Here is an 18934-nt window from a genome sequence, read left to right as displayed (position 1 = left end):
CTGATCCCACCCTCCCTTCCGAGATGCCAGTGAATACTTCGCCTGGCATACTAATCAATGATATACCTCGATAGTTGTTGCAAATCTTCCTGTTCCCTTGCTTATGGATAGGTGCAATTATTGCTTTCATTCAGTCTGAAGGTACATTATCAACACTACATGTTAATCTTATTATTCTATGAAGCCATTTCATCCCTACCATCCCACTATAGTTCACAGCTTAAGATCTAATTCCACTTATTCCCGCTGCTTTTATGAAAATGAACTTTATTTACCATCCTTTCCCCTTCCTCACGCAAAATTTCACCAACATCAATTTCCTCCTCCCCATGAGCTCCGTTGTTCGTGACACCACCATGAAATTTCCTTTTACTTTGAGAAGATTTTCAAAATATCCCCTCGATCTGTTCAATGATTCCCTGGGATCTATAATGAGTTCACCTGAATTACCCAGAACACTGTCCATCTCCTTTTTTCCTCCCTTCTTTTCTTTATTAGTGCCCAGAAAGTTTTCCCTGCTGCTTGACCTAGATCTGCCAGGTTATTACCAAAATCATCCCACGACTTCTTTTTGGATTCAAGAACGATTTCTTTCTTTCATCTGTGTACAATTCCCTGTCTGCATCAGCCATTGTTTGGAGCCATTTCTGGTAAGCCTTCCTTTTACGTATACAAGCTGCTCTCACTTCATCGTTCCATCAAGATTTTCGTTTTTCCCATCTTTACACACAGTTGTTTCTAGGCATTCCCTTGCTGTTTCTACTACAGCATCCCTTTAAGCCACTCCATTCTACTTCTCTATCCTTAACCTGCTTACTGTCCACTGTTCGGAACGTCCTGGAGATTTTACACCTTTAATCGTTTGGAGACAGATTTCACTTTCTCTATTCTGGGCCTAGAGATACTTAGTTCACTACAGATTAGATAGTGTTTTGTATCATCCAGGAATCCGCGGAAAACCCGCACGTTCCTAACAAACTTCCTAAATTCGATGTCGGTTAAGATGTAGTCTATTATGAATCTGGTACCCCTATCCTCCCATATGTAGCTGTGAATAGCCTTCTGCTTGAAGAACCTATTCGTAACTGCTAAATTCGTACTAGCACAGAAGTCCAGCAGACGCTTCCCATTCCTATTAGCTTCCATATATTCCCCACATTTACCAATCACCCTTTCGTATCCTTCAGTTCTATTTACAAATCTCGCAATGAAATTGCCCATTAGGACTATCCTATCCTTGCTGTTGACCCTGACTACGATGTCACACAATACTTCATAAAACTTGTCTATTTTATCCTCATCTGCACCCTCACATGGTGAATACACTGACACAATTCTCCTCCTAATTCCTCCAACTGCCAAATCTACCCACATCATTCGCCCGTTTACGTGCCTAACAGAAACTATGTTGCGTGCAATGGTATTCCTGATGAACAGCCCTACCCCGGACTCTGCCCTTCCATTTTTAACACCCGTCAAGTGCACTTTATAATCTCATATTTCTTCCTCGTTATCTCCCCTTACCCGAATATCACTTACCCCTAGCGCATCCAGATTATCCTCTTTGCTGACTCGTCCAGTTCTACTTTCTTTCTTCCATAAGCCCCATTAATATTGATAGCTCCCCATCGAATTCCATTTCGCTCGCCAATTCTTTTCTAAGGAGTCCCTCGCCTGTCAATTGGGAGTGGTACTCCTTTACTCCCATACGTCGGAGGCTTGCTTAAAATGTTCTGAGCTCAGTAAATTCATGAAGCAGGATGCTACTCTACTTACACATAGGCCAAGTGATGATCTCTCCTTCTAAAGGGTTAGAGCCCACTGGTGGATTGTATAGCCCTAGCCGCCTGAGCACAAGTAGGGCCATGACTCAGAATATGTCCGAGATGCCAATTCCCATTCCGTAGCAACTGGTATCCCGACTCTCAGAACCACTTACTAGGCCGCTCAGCTGTTGTCCGTGGTTCACGAATTAGGACGTAACTAGAGTGACCTACACCATGAATAATAATAATAATCATCATATCGGATGCATTGCTTAGATTATTGAGGCTCTCGACTTCTCAGCTGAAGGTAGCGTAATCGAATTTCACTGCAGTCAGATGATATTTTTGAATACTTCCACGTTGGTAGGTTTACTGTCATGTATCTTAAACTTCCTTTGGATAACGTTTGTCCCTTTGTAATTCTTAAAGTCAACGGGAATTGAAAGGATGTAACGCAGCTGTAAATTTGCATGTGAAAGCTATTGGATTAATTTTCCTTTCCGGTAAACCTGAACGTGGTATTCCAAAGTTTGAATTTTTTACACCACGCAAATTCCAGAGTTGCATGTTAAATATGTCCACAATCACTGCTTTCCCAAAGTTAGTCATTTCATATCCACCTTCACAGAATACCTATCAGTGTAACCAGGACGGATTTAAGGCGAGATAAAATGATGTCCACCGTGTTCCCCACCCTTATTAAGGGGTGGGTCTTCTCCCACTGACGCATTGTTCACATATTAAGATTATTTCCAAGAATTCATTTTGGATTGATTTCTTTCTTCTATTCTTGTCAGTTTTGTAATATGAACCTCAATGGTTAAGATATTTTCATTGAAAGAGGAGGAGAAAAATTAGAATTTTGACGTCACACATTATAAACTTTATCAAAAATTAACATTTTATAACCAGTACTGGGAAGGATAGTCATGCACAATTACGATGTAATTAGTTTGAGAATACAAGCGATACATTTTAGTGGGCAAGGCTGGAGTAGGTTTGAATGTTAACTAACTCTGAAAATATTGCGGTAGATTTTAATTATTATTAATTGTTTACGTCTCACCGATACAAATGTCTTATGGCGACGATGGGACAGTTAAGGGCTAGGAGTGGAAAGGATGTGGCCGTGGTATTAATTAATGTACAACACTAGCATTTGCTTGGTGATAAAATGAGAAATCACTGAAAAACATCTTCAGCGCTGCCGGTAGTGAGATTCGAACCCACTATCTCCAGAATACATTTAAATTCATATCTCGGTCAATTTTCTAGATAATTGATTTTTTATTGACATGAAGTTAACATTGCATTTCAGTTCAATAGGAAGGGCATCTGGTCATAAAAAATTACTCTATAATTAAATATCAACCCATCCCCGACCACGAATAATGAAGCGGAACGTTCGGAGTAAACATTCATACATATTGAAAAAAAAGATTGTTTTACTTTACCTCGGTAAGTGTTTGTGTCCCCTTAAATAAATAACAGAACGTGATGTATATGGCTTCAAATGCAGGATCGATTCCATATTGTGTTGTTTAAGAAATCGATTCTTCCCCGCGTTAACGAGGGACGTTAGATCTCTCAGCAGAGCGAGCTGATTTTCAATCTAATTTGAGACTGAAGAGGATTCAAATGTGAGCGTTCACATTGTCTGCATGAATAGAACGGGCGAAACTCGCTGATGTTATTCTTTTCTGAGGCGTTCATTGTGAAGAATTTCCTTCTGCTTTCAGTTCCAGTCCTTATTTATTGAATCGAATCCAATTACCGCACTGGTTTATCTGTAGCTAACACAGCTACCGTTAAATGGCACTTCCATTTCCTGCATATTATACTTAACAATAATAATAATAATAATAATAATAATAATAATAATAATAATAATAATAATAATAATAATAATAATAATAATAATAATAATAATAATAATAAATATTGTTGAATTGATGAGGAAGAGAAGGTTACAATTCTATGGACACTTACTGAGGATGAATCTTAAGAGACTAACGAAGAGAATATTTGAATTATTCAGGAAGAGGAAGATAGAACTGAAATGTCTTCAAGAAGTGAGGTTGGACTTGACGATTGTGGGGAATCCGGAAGATTACATCATGGATAGAAATCATTTTAGACATTTTTTTACAAAAGATCCGTGGTTTCCAGGGGAGTGGGGAAACAGTAGTGAGAAACTGGATATCCTATACAGAAAAACAGAAGAAGAAAGTAGCAGAAAGACTGAAAGGATACTGGAAGAATGTGAATGCAGAGCATGCTGAAAATACCGCAAGGATTATCAAACGTGGACCGTAGACAGCCGAAACCATGGAGAAAAATACATAAAAATAAATATTAGCAATGAACTACTAGCGTGCAACCCTGATTGCTAAGCAGAACGCTGGCATTAAGAGTAAAAATTGGAAGTAAAAAAAGGTTAACATTCGCCAGGCGACGTGTTATTATTGAAAACGCACTGTGTAATAGGAAACGTCAGAAGCAGAAGCAGAAACCAAAGTCAATTTTGTAACAAAGAAAATTATATTTCTCCCTATAAATGTTCAGTTCATTAATTGATTCTGAGTTTACGTGAAGCACAAAACATTTTATTAATATGGAGTGTGTCTATTTCCCGATAGAAATATATACCTAACCTAAAAGTAAACATAAAGACTTTAACCCCTTTGACGCCAATTGATATCACTAAGAGAAGTCTATCATTACTGGTGTACTGAGCAAAAATCTCACTAAATCTACCAGGTTTGAGACCACGATCGTAGGATCCGGACTCGAATACTCAATTTTAGTTCTTATCCAAAGGGAGAGAGTTGGATTTTAAGTGTCAAAATTTGTATATTGTGGCTGTCAACACTCCATCTGAGGAATGACTAACCCGAGCAGCCTGGAAAGTGATCTAAGTATTATGAGGGACCGGAATCCCTTCCAAATCTACTAGCTCGTTTAAATCTTGTACTATAAGTTACATACGGTTCAGTTTGCGTCTTAACATTTTAAAGGTGCAAGCATAATATTTTCTTTTTGCCTTGTTTCCTAATTGGTTCTGACCAGGGTGCCTAGCAACTTATGGAATATCACACTCAATTTCGTAAGATATAGGTCGTAGTTAGCACAGTTAGTAGCCTTAAATCACATTTCCCGTTTCCTGTAATGTATTATCTGCCTTCAACACGTAGCACGTTATTCACTAATTTTAAGCTGCCCATTTGAACTGCAATTTTCAGATTTTGTATTCCAAAAGGTATCATTTGCATGTTAATAAGAAAATGCAATTTTTTTGCTATTGGCTTTACGTCGCACTGACACAGGTCTTATGGCGACGTTGAGACAGGAAAGATATAGGAGTGGGAAGGAAGCGGCTGTGGGCTTAATTAAGGTACAGTTCAAGCATTTGCCTGGTGTGAAAATGGGAAAAGATGGAAAACATCTTCAGAGCTGCCGACAGTGGGGTTCGAACCCACTATCTCCCGAATACTGGATATGGGTCGCACTTAAGCGACTGCAGCTATCGAGCTCAGTAAATTTTTTTTTAAAGATAGCTTATGTTTTCATATTCGGATTTTATCAAATATATATCCTTTTGTTTAAACATTTACGCTAAATTCCATTCATGTAAATAACTGCGTGCTAATTGCATTATAAACATAATTTATATCAAAATTCGTAACCTGTAGTAAATTTAAAACATTTTTAGGCAAACATTCTCAAAATGAGTAAACAAATGTTTGATGAGAACTAAATCAGATGGAGTTAATGGTCTGTAGAAGAAATATTTATTCACCTTTTGGATACTTGCATACTGTTATCGATCTGCTTTTGTCAATCCCGTGTTTTGTAGGTAGCGAATATTCCTCTTAGAGATACCGGTTTCGATTCCGTTTCATTCGAATATTTAATCCCAGACTGAGGCTTGTGGGACCAGGTGTTATCAGAGTCAGCGAATTCGATGAAGAAACGTGGTATCTTCTTGGGCAGCAATCGCCTTGGCAGATAAAAAACTTAGTAATTTGTGTTTGCTATAGATACAGTATATTCGTTATGTTTTCTTAGTTTTATTTATAATATTCTAGCTCGTAAAGAACGTATCAAAGTGAACAAAAGCCGTCATATCATAGTTACGCCTAGAAAATTCGCTCTGTGATATTATTTCAGCTTAGAACTCTGACCGCAGTGGTTCTGTCTTGTAAGATTCAGTATTCTATGAACTATAATATAGTCGCCACTCTGGCAAACTAGCGAAAGTGACAAACTAGAGAATCTGTACTTCTGAAGTTTTGGTGTAGATTTTATTGGTTAAATATTGTCTACCCTCTGACAAAGTCTCACATCTGCAACTCGTTCTTTATGCCTAACACATGAAACCAATAATTTAATATAAAAATTGATTTGATATGAGTAATCACAACTTCTTTCAGCTCCTCTAACCTTTTGACAATTTGCAGATTCGCTAGTTTGCCAGAGTAGGAACGATATCATTGTAAGTGATGCATGTGCTGCGGGTCAGTATTCATCCCCTCAAAAGTCTTTCGAGGCGTAACGACGATATTCTCTTACATTAAACATAACTAAGCTCAAGAATATAATGGATATTGTTTGCATTTTGAAGCTAAATTAGTGAGAAATATGATATTACCGGTATTTAATGCTGTGTGAAGGATTGGACACTTCATTTAGACGGAATAATAGAACAGCTTCGTTCGTCAAAAGGTATAATAATACAACAGTTACGTTATTGAAATAGGATTATCACATCTCAGTTGAAAATGTTGTTTTTATTTGCGACAAGGAGTTCGTCACATTTTCTGAGAAACACAGTTGCAACGAGGTTTTTAGCCGGCATAACTAAAAAAAAAATTACTCTAAAATATTTTGCTCTGTGGGCTTCCACTTGCATTAAATCACTCGGCACAACACACTTAGAGCCTGGTCCCAAGTGCCTCATAAAGAAGGATCAGAATCAATATCAACATAATCTATAGCGGTAAATATGGAGCTGTGTACGCGATCCCTTCCCGGGCTACACTTCATTCTCCGTGAAATATATCGGCTGTCCAAAACGTATTAAGGAAAATCTTAAGCGAATAGACTACGAGTTTCGTGTACTAAACTGTACTACTTAATACACTCGCAATGAAAGGAAATAAGAAGTATTATTGGTCGGCCGATTGCTTGGCTGCTCAGCTTTTTGAGGCGTTGGTTCAGACTGTTAGAGGTTCGATTCCTAGCCATGTCGGGGATTTGCATAATTTTTCTGGTTCTGGGGCTGGGTGTTTTTCTTGGTGTACAGTTCTGAGTAAAGACATTACATACCAAACACCAACAAGCGAGCAGGCTGCACGGTTAAGTCCATATGTATGGTGAGGACAGAAGTCCGTATATATTGTTAAATTCTACTCATAAAGTGATTGACAATGTTTCGTCAAACCATTCATTCCAGCTTTCAGTTAAAAATCTGAAGATTATGCTACCTTTTCACGGTCAAAATACCGCGGTCCTTTATTTTTTCAGGGTGGCAGGCCCGGCCATAATTTTTATATATTTTTATAAACAGACGAACATTAGATTTGCCTACTTCCTTTGTATAAATTAACATTCAGTAAATGAGCCATATTTCACGTATACTAATTTTATCATGTTCAGCCTGAGGATGCCACCACCGCTTTACAGCAGTGATAACACAGGTGTTCTTGAAGGAGTTAAGCCAGCAAATTGTCCGTCCCGACCGTTAAGTAGCTATGCATACCTTCCAGGCGTTCTAAATAGCGATACGAATGAAATTTTTGTCATCACCAAATAGTCGTTAGCTTTAATTCGGGTTCCAAACTCACCATCGGCAGCCTTTAAGATGGCTTTCTCATGTTATCCATTCTTACCAGGCAAATGCTGGGACAGTAACATTTAATGCCACCGTCACTTCCTTCTCAGTCCTAGCCTTTTCTTATTCCATCATTGCCGTTAACCTATCTGAGTTGGTGCGACTTTAAAACACAAGCTAAATAGTTTCCAAGTGTATATTTAATATTGATGACCACATTTTATTTAAAATATGTATTTCCTAGGCCACTATACCTCAGTCTTCAGAGAATCCGATGTGAAATCGAATGGTTATGGGCTGTGCGGTGACCATTGTTATTGTACAGTACGTACACATAAAAGCTCCTTGTCGTGTTTTATATGCACAGAACACGGCCTAATAAGCTGAAAAATTACCGCTAAAATAATGAAGTTCAGTACACCATCTGTCTTTGAGGCTCAGGGATCCTATCCCTGAACAATCACTCGACATTTAACAGAGGTTAAAGTCTCGTGCCCGTAAATTGACTTGAACGTTATGCATTCGGGCATGATGTAAATCCGTCCGGTTCCATTGCTGACTCGCCAGCGTCTAGGCTGTCAGTTTTTGAGGTACAGGATTCAATCCTAATCTGGGTGAGGGTACTTTAGTATTAAATAGTTAATTTCTTGACTGTAGAGATTACGTTTGTCCTTTCCCCAATTATCCTGCACTATCCTCCGCTGCATTAGTACGATGGCTCACATTATGTAAAAGTCAGATGCCACCTGCCATGGTCGAGGTGTCTGCATTACAGGGTCTTCATCACGCTAAAAATGCCCACACGAAATTATTATTATTGTTATTATTTATATTATTGTTATTATTGTTGTTGTTGTTTTTCTTACAAGTCAAGTTATTTGGGAAGAAAGAAACCCATGAAGATCAAATGTCATGTAGGAAATAAAAACGGCTGGATTATTTTAAATATTTATGATGTGCATTTTCCCAGGATGGTAGATACAGAAGAGAAATTGAAACAAAGGAACAACAAAGCTACCGCAGTGATCTTGCAGTTGTATCCAACGAAGTTTTGTTGGTTGTATCGTACGTCGCACCGATTCAGACAGGTCTTATGGCGACGACTGGATACGACAGAACTGGGACTGGAAAGAAAGAAACCGTGACCTTATCAAAATGCAGCCTCCGCATATGGTTGGTGCGAAAATGGGAAACTTCCGAAAACCACCTTGAGGGCTGCCGACTGTGGGGTTAAATTCTACCATGTGCTGAATACAAGCTGACAGATACGTGACTCGCATTACGCATCCAAATCGCTCGGTTTATTTCGCATATGCCACATCATAATATTATCAAAACGAAAGAAGTTACGGAAATATGTTTCAAAATGTTCGAGCCTTAGCCGTTTATTCCATTCTGAATCTCCACGACTCCATAGACCAAAGCGTGCCATTTCGTCTCTCCTGAACTATTTTCCGAAGACTTTCTAGATTGAGATTCCTTACCTTTTTGATGCCATCAATCCACCTCATCCGTTGTCGCCCTTTTCTCCTTCCCCTGCATTAAGGTCTCCTCTAGTGAATCGCGTCTTCTCATAATAAGCAGTATAGTCATTAAGTTCGTGGAATGGCCGTCTAGTTTCACTGTGATGCATTATAGCGGAGAATTTTCACCGCAGGATGTTGATGTGACAGTTCTTCCCTAGTCCCAGCAAGGGGAAATTGCGTGCGTACAGTTATAAGCAGAACTACGGTCTCTGTTTTGAAGGGTAGTTGAATGTCAAGGTCGGAACTTGAGAATGTCGCAGTTTGAGGACTGGAAAAATTTCAAGTTCTGCGAAAATTTAGGCAAATCCGCTAGCGAAACGTATGAGATGATCAAATCGAAATCACCCGGATCATCACTATGGGAAAAAGCTACGTAAAGATAGATCAGAATAATATGTGATCCTTGAACTGTTAGTGCATGTTCACGAACATACTGACTGTAGTACGTACATAGGTGTACACTGTGTTGCATACACTGTAAGCGCCAGTCTAATAATGTTTTATTGGCTGTAGTACTTGAGTGTACACCGTGTTGCATACACTGTAAGTGCCAGTCTAATAATATTTTATTGGCTGTAGTACTTGAGTGTACACCGTGTTGCCTACACTGTAAGCTCCAGTCCAATAATATTTTATTGGCTGTAGTGCATGACTGTACACCGTGTTGCCTACACTGTATGAGCCAGACCACAAACTTACTGACTGTAGTAGTACGACTGAAGTACCTACTTTAGTTGTTATTTCGGTATTTGTCCTTCTAAAGAGGAGCCAGGTTTGATTTTCTGTAATTAGATCTCTTTGCTGTCTACGGAACTCTGAGGAGTTTTCTCCAACACCATAGTTTGAATGCCTTTATTCTTCGAAGTTCAGCCTTGTTTTTGTTATCCATGTACACTTCCGTACATCGCTACTGGGGTAAACATAACATTCGCAATACAGACCTTTGCTTTAAAGTAGCCTCTGAACGAGTTTGGCCATTGTCGTTCTCCCAAGGAGCAGACGTCTTGTTATATCATTGTTGCAGTCAGCAGTGATCTTGAATCCTAAGTATGTAAAACTAGGAATTGCAGACAGTCACAAACAAATTATATCCCCTTGATATATATAATCCACTGCATCATTCCTTACATTCAGAAGTTCAGTCAAGCGTCCTTGATAGGATCTCAGGAAGCGCTCCTTGACGATGTGATGGATGGTATTCTTGTTATTCCCTCAGTCGCACTCTGGAGAGTGTTATTTCCGACCAGTCATTTTGAAAGAAAGAAATGAACGCTTGGATGGAAATATCCTTGCATCTATCAGTATTCAGACCGATTTTGCTGTACCAGAGTGAAATCTGCGTGGGCTCGGATGTCTTTTTCATAAACTAGAAATAAGAGACATTAACATAGGAAGGATGAATGGTGACTATTATCAACTTATTCAGTTTTCTGTAATGTACAATACATTGTAGCTTGGACTTACGCAACTCAACGTTTATGAATGTTTCTGTAGTTTACTTTCAGGGATAAAATAAGGTTACAGTACTTCTTAAACCGGGTCTTCTCCCACAGCTTGAAGTGTTGCCCTGAAAAACAGTTACCAGTGATAGATTGGTGAACCTTTCACTTAGACAATGTTAATGGCATTTAAATATTTTTCTGGGTTGAGGAGAAGTAGTCTAATTTCTCAACAGAATTCACCTTATTACACCCATAGGTTGCAACGTTGGTTAACTTGCTCTGGAAATAATTTCTTTTAAACACCTCTTTTAAGTAATGATATATTAATTTATAGTGTCGGGGCCCTTAGCTAGATTTTAGCGTATTCACCTTAGGTTCAGAGGGAACCGGGTTCGATTCCCAGCCGCGTCGGAGATTTTAAGCTTAAATTGTTAATTTATCCGGCTCGGGGTCAGTCAATTTGTCCCAACACTCCTGCAACTCAACACAACACAATCCTCCACTAAAATACCACGCAGTTTCTTATTCATAGCAGATGCTACCCGCCTCGTCGGACGGTCTGCCTTAAAAGGGATGCACCAGAATACAAATAGCCACACGAAATAATAATAATAATAATAATAATAATAATAATAATAATAATAATAATAATAATAATAATAATAATAATAATAATAATAATAATAATAGTAATAATAATAATAATAATAATTTCGTGTGGCTATTTCTAGCCGAGTGCAGCCCTTGTAAGGCAGACCCTCCGATGAGGGTGGGCAGCATCTGTCATTTGTAGGTAATTGCGTGTTATTGTGGTGGAGGATAGTGTTATATGTGGTGTGTGAGTTGAAGGGATGTTGGGGACAGCACAAACACCCAGCCCCCGGGCCATTAGAATTAACCAATTAAGGTTAAAATCCCCGACCCGGCTGGTAATCGAACCAGGATCCTCTGAACCGAAGGCCAGTAAGCTGACCATTCGGCCAACCATTCAGACAATAATAATAAATATGCAGACTTCTTTTAATATAATAGTTACAAGAAAATTGACATTCCATTTCCTATTCGCATTTCTCTCTTCTTTGCTAAATCAACCCCAAACATGTTATTTCGTTTCTATATTTTTCTTTTAAAATCTACCACGAAATATGATCGAACATTCAACAAGAGTTAACTTTTTTTGTTTGGTCCTTCATGTAATAGACAGTGAGTGAGAGAGGAACGTCAGAGATCTTCTTCTGCTCAACGAGCACGAAGTCATCTCCTTGGACAGTTATGGCTCGATCATAGCCGAAATTTTTATGTTCCATCTAATAACGGTTGATCATTGTTGTAAATACTAAACAGAAATGGTGCTAACACATGCCCTTGGGGCATCCCGTTCCTTTGTCTTCGCTGTCTGCTTCTCTGTCCTTGAAACTCAACTCTGAGAACATAAGTGTAATTTATGAGTTTTCCTTTTTTCAAAGTGTTTTATGTATATGAATGCATATTCTTTTCTCTTTCATATAATGTTTATCAATGCCAGGAGGTGAGCGCTTGTATGGAAAACTAACTTTTGATCATATGACCCTCACACACGAAGTAAACTAAATGACAGGTAAGCATACCCATATTTTAAAGCTTTGAATCAGCTGAAGTCGTCAAATAGGGTGAGATTTTTGTTGCTAGGTGCGGTCGTATTTCCTCTTCTCAATGATACTAACAGTTTCCCGCAGCTCTACATGCTATGTGTGACGTTGTTCATTAATATTCCCACAGATGTATTTGCAAAGTTTGTAGGAAATGAAATAATACAAAATGAACTGTTGTGGTGATAGAATACGTTACAATATCAACAAACACTTGAAAAAACATCGGAAATAGAAATTTAATAATATTTGTTTTTCTCCAGATTGGAAACGTTTTTAATTTATTGCGAATTATTGATATCAGTTCTTTAATTTACATATATTCTAACTGAGAAATCGTTCATCCAGTGCCATAGAATTAAAGTAATACCTGTCATACCGTTCGAAGCGTAAATGTATAAATTCCTCTGTGTACGAACTTTGGTGAAAGCTACATAAAATTGCCCATGAGAGAAACATAGTGTTTCCAAATGAATCCCAGTTACATGCAGCGACTGTTCTTGATCCTTGTTTACATTCATCGCGAAAGTTTTGTAGTACAATGTAATAAACCAGCAATAGTGTCTACTTCTAAGCGTATTGTTATGATTTTCTCCAATGATGAAGTTAACTTGAAAGATACAGAGCAGAGTTTCCAATTGCTTGCGATAATCTTTTTTTTTTTTTTTTTTGCTAGTTGCTTTACGTCGCACCGACACAGATTGGTCTTATGGCAACTATGGGACAGGAAAGGGCTAGGAGTGGGAAGGAAGCGGCCGTGGCCTTAATTGAGGTACAACCTCAGCATTTGCCTGGTATGAAAATGGGAAACAACGGATAAACATCTTCAGGGCTGCCGATAGTGGGGTTTGAACCTACTAACTCCCGAATACTGGATACTGGCCGAACTTAAGCGACTGCAGCTATCGAGCTCGGTGCGATAATCTACAACTAAAATGAAGTCTCTACACGTTGGAATATACAGAGTCAAAATACGTAATAAAAGCATAGGATTAATATTAATAAACCAAGAATACATTTCCTGGGGCACATAGAAAGGATTGACTCAAACATATTGACTCATAGAATTTCCACATTTTTAAAGAATAATACCAGTAGATCAAATTGGTACAAACAGATAGGGCAGAGAAAGACTTGAAGGAATTAGGATCACCAAATCTACTGGAGCGAGATGAACTCAGAGTAATCACACTTACACGGGTCTTTGAGGATGATGAGATGAATACTAAGCGAAATGTATGGTCCCTGCAATGAAAGCATACCTATTTACTACGTATGAAGGCATAATGGGATAAAAGAAAAAGCCAACAAGAGTTGATTCCGCTTGATCCTAAGTGACCCATTCGCGACGACGAAGAAGAAGAAGAAACTAAGAGGAATCCAAAAGTACTGTTCATACTATCGAATAAAGTAAACCGCATTTGAAATCAACCATTCTATAGGTGCTCATTCATGGGACAAGGTAAATTTTTCAGAGAATGGATTACTAGATTGTATCATAGAGCAGATCCTAGGTTTAAAGTAAGCTGTCACAGGAGGCCTTCAAGACTTACAGAAGCGTTCTTTGAGGACGTCGAGGCTATATATATATATCACTGAAAAGAAATACTATTGGGTAAAACACCAGTAGCACTCCTCGTGGAGGTGTGAAATATAAAAATAAACGAAAATGACAGATATTTATTTATTTATTTATTTATTTATTTATTTATTTATTTATTTATTTATTTATTTATTTATTTATTTATTTACGAAGCACAAGATACAGCTAACTGAGCAAATTTCACTTGCACTGTCAAGAGACTATTTAAAAAACGTAAACATTCATAATAAAATATAACAAACATAACAAAATATAACGAGATCAGGTACACAGCCTACTAATAACAACTGTCCAAATCGAAAATCATGAGAATGTCCATGTTCATAGTCAGGTCGTCGTGGGTCAAGATGGCGGTATAATCCCTTCACATCAATTTATCTTTAAGAGACTATTTACACAATGTTTACGAGTTCGCTGAGTTGAACTGTGACACTCTGGATGGATAAGTCATACTTCACCACAATTGGTATGGAGGTTGAGATGGGGTGAAAATGAATGTAAAAATAACCGTCAAAAATGGGTGTATGTGGGTATATTCCAAAATAGCTCTCAACAAAACTTGGTACATATATGACTTACAATCTGGAAAAAAATACTATGGAGATAAAACACCAATCCCCGCTGGGGGTGGGGAATGGGAGGGCATGCCATTTTCCATTATTTAAAAATAATAGAAAATAACCGATATTAATGTGGAATTAATTGTTGTGACTCCCTGACTATAGTTTAAGTCGACGTTCAGCCTCCATTGGAACGGTACACTGGAAGGGGTTTTGTAGTGAATAGTATAAAATGACCGAGATTAGTGTTGAATCCACTGCGTTTGGGGTCTCAAGGCTGATTGGTGAGAGCCTCAATGACAGTTGAAATCGTGTAGATCATATCTATACCGTGACTGATATTTGCATGAAGTTATCACTTATTATCTTTTTGAAACTATCAAATATTTCCCAATCATTTCGAGCTTCTACAAGGATAAAATTTTACTCAAAAATGAAATGATTTAAAACTTGAAATCAAACACATCTAAATAACTCTAAAACTATGTAATAGATGGTAAAAATCCATATCCCAGAAAGGAATTCTATAAAAATTCACTTTAACATAACTAACTGGTGATACTAATCTTAAACCAACCGGGCTACGCTGGGTAGTACAGCTAGTATATATATATATCATTAGTAAATCCGTCATTTTTGGCCACTGCCTCTTACAGAGCTGGAGGGGAAGTTCAACGGGGCATCTTGAACTGGCGTTGCAATGGTTATGACTGGCCATTCCTTGAACACATTCCAAGAGTGGGGCATTTTTTGTAATATCTTGGAAATGATTGATATTAGGAGTTTAAAATGTTGTTTTGAGTGTCTGGTAGGGATTAATCGATTATTGTAATGTCCTGTCCTTCCAAAACAACTTAAATATTCTATCAATTTTCTGGACTTTTTGTTTTTGTCCCTCTTACAACAGGGAGTTAAATTTGAATGTGACAATATAAATACTTCTACGAACCATCTGGATGACTCATGTGCCTTTGTGTACATTTTGGTACTCATCAGTGGGGACGTGTAGATTAGTGTAACGAACAAACAAACATACTTTCCGTTCGTGGACTGGTCATCTAGTGACGCTGTGGTGCACTATAGCGGAGAGTGTGTACCACAGAATGTTTTCGTGACAGTTCTCCGCTAGTCCCAGCAAGAGCCAGTTGCGTGCAGTTGTAGAGCTACGGTCTCTGTTGTCAGCGGCGGAACTTGAGAGTATCGTAGTTTGAGCAAAAGGCAAATTTTAAGTTTTGCCAAATATTAGACAAATATGCCAGCGAAATGTTCGAGATGATCAATTCGAAATCATTTGGATCAGTACGACAGGAAAAGGACGCGAAAAGGTGACTATGTGATCCTTGATCTATTAGCGTTAGTCCCGAACATAATGACTGTAGTACGTACATAGGTATACACTCTGTTGCCTACACTGTAAGCGCCAGTCCAAGAACTTATTAACTGTACTAGTAGATACTGAACAATATTGCGCATGCCTTGTCTACAGGTTAATCTGATTTGAGAACGTTTGTTATTATGTAGCTATCACCGACACAGTTACGGTTCCACACCTATAGACACGTTAAAAGATAAAGTATGGTGATTAATAATATTCATACTATATTGTCCGCGATCGTATGTGTACCAGGCGTTCATCCAGTGAAGCAGTCTAACGTAAATACACAACAACATTTTGAACTGAAATATCTTAATTGTCTCAATTAACAGTTAATAACACATTTATTAGTAAGTGGGAGAATTATTGTGGGTAGAATGTGTGCGTTTCCACTCCAAATCCTGCTGAAGACTTCTCTAACCGTTACCATGGTAACAGGGCTGCAAAGAGCTCTAATTAACGTGAGGATGTTTAATAGGTCATTAACACTACCTGCCTAAGAAATGTGATTACTTATTTTATATCGACGTGATGTATTTTCTTTGAGAAGCGTGAGGCACACACAGCGCCCGTAATCTCAGATTTGTAAAGTATAACAAAAATGAAGTCGAAAAAAATCAGGTTCTACTGAAGATGCAATGTTACCGTTTACGAACACATTAACTATCTATATAAATAAACCATTATTTCTGTCTATAAACTTTAATTAATTTATTATTTTACCCCCATAGGTGAGATCGCTGGAGACGATCCTCCATGGCTTCTCATTTTCACTCGATAAAAGTGCCCGATATATTTAAATTAAGATAATAATATACTTGAAATATTCACTAAACTTGCCAAACAAGAATGCAAAAATATAAAGTGTTAATAGGGCTTGTTGCAATCATCGTATTCGTTGTGTTTGAAGCAACAGGACTGGTGAATAACACTCTAAGACCGTCCTTGAATAAGCCCGTCCATTTGCCCATTAACGTGACTGCATGTAGCCAAAAATCTGTAGTTTACCGGGCTGAGTGGCTCAGACGGTTGGAGCGCTGGCCTTCTGACGCCAACCTGGCAGGTTCGCCCTGGCTCAGTCCGGTGGTATTTGAAGGTGCTCAAATACGTCAGCCTCGTGTCGGTATATTTACTGGCATATAAGAGAACTCCTGTGGGTATACATTGCGGCACCTTGGTGTCTCCGAAAATCTTTTTTTTTTTGCTATTTGTTTTTACGTCGCACCGACACAGATAGGTCTTACGGCGACGATAGGATAGGAAAGGCCTAGGAAGTGGAAGGAAGCGGCCGTGGCCTTAGTTAAGGTACAGCCCCGGCATTTGCCTGGTGTGAAAATGGGAAACCACGGAAAACCATCTTCAGGGCTGCCGACAGTGGGGCTGGAACCCACTATCTCCCGATTACTGGATACTGGCCGCACTTAAGCGACTGCAGCTATCGAGCTCGGTCTCTCCGAAAATCGCACAAGTAAAAAGTTGTGGGCATAAAGCAACTAACATTATTATTATTATTATTATTATTATTATTATTATTATTATTATTATTATTATTATTATTATTATTATTATTATTATTATTATTATTATTATTATTAAATCTGTAGTTCTCAGCAACCACAAAATTCCATGAAAGTCATGCGTCAATTTAGAGATGGTAATTATACACACTCATAGGTTAGAATGCAAACGTATTTGAACAAGGCGCAAGTGTCAGCTAGCCACTTTGGAGTTATGCCGTCAAGTTGCATAAATCTGATAGTTCAGATCGCTAATATTTATGCAAATCTCACTGCAGAACTGTTGTGCGGGTATAAAACACTTGCGCCCATCTCTAATAATAATAATAATAATAATAATAATAATAATAATAATAATAATAATAATAATAATAATAATAATAATAATAATAATAATAATAATAATAATAATAATAATAATAATAGTAAACCGAACTTCATGGCGCAAGAGCCCCGAAGGGCCATGACCTACCAAGCGACCGCTGCTCTGCTCCCGAAGGCGTGCAGATTACGAGGTGTCGCGTGGTCAGCATGACGGCTCCTCTCGGCCGTTATTCTCGCCCACCATCTCACCGTCAGATAGCTCCTCAATTGTAATCACGTAGGCTGAGTAGACCTCGAACCAGCTCTCAGTTGCAGTTAAAAATCCCTGAACAGGCCGGGAATCGAAGCCGCGACCTCCGGGTAAGAGGCAGGCACGCTACCCCTACACCGTGGGGCCTGCTATAAAAATAATAATATACGCATCAGAAGCCTTAATCATTGGAGGCAGGTCACTAACGAAAACTTTAGAGTAACAAGAAAATATACCCAGAAATATCTTTGGCCCAGTTTGCATAGAAGCAGTTTGCATGAAAAGGAAGTCTCTTGAATTATGCCAGCATGCAGAGAAAATATCAGATACTATTAAAAAAAAGACTGAAATTTTATGGCCAAATTCAAAGAATGTACATTGAAATACTTATTAAAGATATATTTAATTATGTCTCCTTACTATAAGTCAAGAATAATTAGATAATAGAAATTGAAAAAAAAGACCTTCAAGAAATCAACATTTCCTTCTTTCTCAAGCTGTTTACCCTCCAGATTTGGCTTTTCCTTCGGACTCAGAGAGGGATCGCACCTCTACCGCCTAATGGGCAATGTCCTGGAGCTTCAGACTCTGGGTCAGGGGGATACAACTGGGGCGGATGACCGGTATTTCGCCCAGGCGGCCTCACCTGCTGTGCTGAACAGGGGCCTTGGGGATGGGAAGATTGGAAGGGATAGACAAGGAAGAGGGAAGGAAGCGGCCGTGGCTTAAGTCAGGTACCATCCCGGCATTTGCCTGGAGAAGAAGTGGGAAACCACGAAAAACCACTTCCAGGATGGGTGAGGTGAGAATCGAACCCACCTCTACTCAGTTGACCTCCCGAGGCTGAGTGGACCCCGTTCCAGACCTCGTACCAGTTTTTAAAAAATTTCTTGGCAGAGCCGGGAATCGAACCCGGGCCTCCGGGGGTGGCAGCTAATCACACTAACCACTACACTACAGAGGCGGACCAAGAAAATAACATAACTGGTGAAAATACTGTATATGTGACAGACCTAGATTTAGAACGTTGGTGAAAGAACACCATTTTGCTGCTAAAATCAGGATGAGAACCACCAGTGCCTGGACGGAAGAACGGAAAATAAAACACGG

General features: G+C 38.7%; 1 pseudogene; it reads right to left on the bottom strand.

The window, feature by feature from the left end:
• Positions 1 to 846: 846 nt before the first annotated feature.
• Positions 847 to 18934, bottom strand: part of LOC137502151 (craniofacial development protein 2-like) — a 171633-nt pseudogene continuing 153545 nt past the window's right edge.

This window comes from Anabrus simplex, chromosome 9 (genome assembly GCF_040414725.1).
Source record: "Anabrus simplex isolate iqAnaSimp1 chromosome 9, ASM4041472v1, whole genome shotgun sequence".
NCBI classification, from domain to species: Eukaryota; Metazoa; Arthropoda; class Insecta; order Orthoptera; family Tettigoniidae; genus Anabrus; species Anabrus simplex.
This window is presented reverse-complemented; position numbering and strand designations above follow the sequence as displayed.